We start from the raw sequence: 4,274 nt of genomic DNA on the forward strand, positions 1-4,274 counted from the left end.
ATATATATATATATATATATATATATATATATATACATATATATTTACATATATATGTGCTTGTGTGTATGTATGTATGTGTGTGTGTATACGTGTGTGTGCGTTCACACATGCATGCACGCTCAACACAAGGACGAAGAAATCGTAGTGAAATAAAAATAGATTAGAATTACCTCTAGAGTATAAAACACACCGGAGGGCAGAATCTGTCGTATGTTAAATTTCAGGCCTTGGGCCTATAGTAGAAAGGATTATTATTATTATTATTATTATTATTATTATTATTATTATTATTATTATTATTATTATTATTAAGGCGGCGAGCTGGCAGAATCGTTACCGCGACGAACAAAATGCTTAGCGAGTTTTCGTCCATCTCTACGTTCTGATTTAAAATTCCAACGCGGTCGACTTTGCCTTTCATCCTTTCAGGTCGATAAATTAAGTACCAGTGAAACACTGGGTTCGATGTATTCTTCTCATACCCTCCTCCAAAATAGCTGCCCTTGAGGCAAAATTTGAAACCATTATCATTTTTATGCACACTGCTGAATGTTTTGGAAATATCTGAAAGAAATGTTCTGAAATAATAGATTCGTGATTTCAGTTTTCTAGCAAGTTTTATTACAGCAAGAACCTACAATTATATATGATACAAATCCATAATTCAGGCGAAACCATTGTGAACATTACTCACCCACTTGGTAACAAATTTTCCGTAATTTTCCCTTTACTGGGTGGTATGTGAACAGAAGAAATATGACTTTTGAAAAAGATAAGCTTTATCATTTCCTTTTGATGAAATCTAAATATCTGCCAGTTTCTTTGATATACTTCTCTTCCATCACGCATATCCATTTCCAATAAGAACTGATAATTGTTGTTAGATATTTTAGCATTTCTCCTATGCCAACAGACATAGCTGGTGTTTTGATGTTATTGCTGTTGTTATTTTGTAGCCTCAAACCTAGCCGCCTTGACATACATATCTACAGTTCCATCTATGCAAAGTGAGAAATTCCTTACTGCACACACCGAATGGGTAATATAGTATGATATATATTGTAAGAGTACGGATATACCGTACTCTCGGAACAATTTACCTCCAAATTAATGTCAGTAGTATTGTAGCAGGTAATTTAAGGGATTTCGGAAACTAAATAGTTCATTATTATTTAATGTGTTGCTAGGCCGGTGAACTGGCTGAATCGTTAGTCCGCCGGGCAAAATGCCTGGCGCCATGTTCTGAGTTCAAATGCTGCTGATCTCGACTTTGCCTTTTATTCTTTCGGGGTCGATATATTAAGTACCGATTCAGCACTAGGGTCGATGTAATCGACTAACCCCTCACCCGAAGTTGCTAACCTTGTGTTATAATTTGAAACAATTATTTGATGTCCTTGATGTAAAACAGTAGGGTGGGATCTGAACGAAAATCGATTGTAATTTTAGCAGGCAAAGCGACCACATAGACGCTTCATAGTTGATTTGCTTTACGTCTGTTGAGATGGAATTAATTTGCTCGGTGGCTAGGAGTTAATGTTCTGAAGTGAACGAAGAACAAAAACTGAGGAGAAATCGGCAATTTCTTGCACAGCAGCACTGTTGCGAATTATTGGATATAGGCATCTGCCATATTGTTTCTACTTTGGACCATTTCACTTAAGATTTTCTTGTAGGTTTATTACTTATATAGTACCTTTCATCTGCAACCTATTTTCAGACTCAAATTTTGACAGAATGTAACACAAACCCAAAATAAGATAACATTCGTTAGCAATCTCTTTCACACTCAAAATTTAACGGAATGTAACACAAACGAAAATGTGGGTTGCTTTCGTTAGCAATCTATTTCTCACATTCAATATTTGACGGAATGTAACACAAACGAAACCGTGGGTGCATTTCGTTAGCCATCTATTTCTCACATTCAATATCTGACGGAATGTAACACAAACGAAACCGTGGGTGCATTTCGTTAGCAATCTACTTCTCACATTCAATATTTGACGGAATGTAACACAAACGAATCCGTGGGTGCATTTCGTTCGCAATCTATTTCACACATTCAATATTTGACGGAATGTAACACAAACGAATCCGTGGGTGCATTTCATTCGCAATCTATTTCTCACATTCAATATTTGACGGAATATAACACAAATGAATCCGTGGGTGCATTTCGTTCGCAATCTATTTCTCACATTCAGTATTTGACGGAATGTAACACAAACGAATCCGTGGGTGCATTTCATTTGCAATCTATTTCTCACATTCAATATCTGACGGAATGTAACACAAAGGAAACCGTGGGTGGATTTCGTTCGCAATCTATTTCTCACATTCAATATTTGACGGAATGTAACACAAACGAGACCGTGGGTCCATTTCGTTAGCAATCTATTTCAGATATTCAAAATCTGACGGAATGTAATACAAACGAAACCGTGGGTGCTTTTCGTTAGCAATCTATTTCACATATTCAATATTTAACAGAATGTAACACAAACGAAACCGTGGGTGCATTTCGTTCGCAATCTATTTCTGACATTCAAAATCTGATGGAATGTAATACAAACGAATCTGTGGGTGCATTTCGTTAGCAATCTATTTCACATATTCAATATTTAACGGAATGTAACACAAACGAAACCGTGGGTGCATTTCGTTCGCAACTTATTTCCCACATTCAAAATTTAACGGGAACATCGAACAAAACGAAAACAAGGAACCCAAGAGTGCTTCATTCGCTTTATTACAAACTGATATATAGGTGATACACGGAAATTCCATTCGTCCCGCTTCACCTAGCTATCTGAAATGGGAGTAATGGAAACATCTGTGGATGTAGTTTTGTTAAAGCTTCATATGAACTGATGAAGATTTATCTTCTATTTGGATGAAATAGTAGAGCGTTGGACCTTAAAGCTCAACTATATCCATCAAAGAACGAACTAATCATGCTAATAAATCTATGATTTTACATACAGTTTCACTTGGCACATTTCAAAATCTTCACCAACACATATATATTCTAAAGTCTGTTGTATTATTTGGCAATTCCTTGGAGCTGCCATGATAGTAATTCATATTGACTTTTATAGAGGAACACAAGATGATGGAAATCAAATTATGCTGTCTGTTGTCCTTGTCGTTCTGGTTACTATTTCTACCCTTATGCATCATCTCATTCTTTACGCTAAACTTCTCCTTCGTCTTGACTCTTAACCAGCCTTCTTCTTCTTCTTCTTCTTATTCTTCTTCTCCTCCTCCTCCTCCTTCTTCTTCTTCTTTTCTTCTTATTCTTCTTCTGCTTCTTCTTCTTTTTCTTCTTCTTCTTCTTCTTCTTCTTCTTCTTCTTCTTCTTCTTCTTCTTCTTCACCTCCTCCTCCGCCTCCTCCTCCACCAGCACCACTTTTTTCCTCATACTCATCCTTTTATGACTTCCTTTTCTCTTCATCCATTTTTCTTCCTACCTTCCTTCCTTTCTGTTTTCTTTTTCCTCTTCTTCATCATCCTTCGTTTACTTATTTTTCTCTTTTCCTTTCATCCCTTTTCTTTATTTCTTTCCGTCTTTCTTCTTTCTCTTCATTCTCGTCTTCTCCTCCTCCTTCCTCTTCTTTCTTCTTTCTTCTTTTTCTCCTCCTTCCATTTCATTATTCTCCTTCCCCTTCATCTTGCTTCATTTACCTCTTTTACTTCTTCCCTCCTCCCTCTTTTTCTCCTCTTTTTTCTCCAAACCACCTCCTACTTATTTCTCTTTATTTTCTCTTTTGTTCCCCCTTCATTCTGTGGAGTAACCGAAGTAAGCACACTTCATAAAATCAAGTAAGGCTGTGTATCATTGACAAAAAATATAGCTTCTGACATTTGAACGAAGCCAGTTCACATAGTTTCAGTTATACACTGAACAACGAAAATAGAAATCAGTGCAATTGAAGTTTACATATTTAAGTATAATCTTGCAGGTCTATACTTAACGTATCTAATAACAGAAGCCTTTATCAACAATTACATACACAACATAACGTAGGACCTTTTATACGATGCATGAATAAACTTCAAATATCAGCCAAATCTTCCCTGAAGCCGCATCATAATCCCTTAAAAGTAAAAGACACGGAATGGAAACGCTGAGGAGGGATTCATATAAAGATTAACATGCTATCTATTCAAATATATTTGGGACATATTCGAACCCATAAGAAGACCATTGACTACACACACACACACACACACACACACATATATATATATATATATATATATATATA

Source organism: Octopus bimaculoides, chromosome 5 (genome assembly GCF_001194135.2).
Source record: "Octopus bimaculoides isolate UCB-OBI-ISO-001 chromosome 5, ASM119413v2, whole genome shotgun sequence".
In the NCBI taxonomy this organism is placed as follows: domain Eukaryota; kingdom Metazoa; phylum Mollusca; class Cephalopoda; order Octopoda; family Octopodidae; genus Octopus; species Octopus bimaculoides.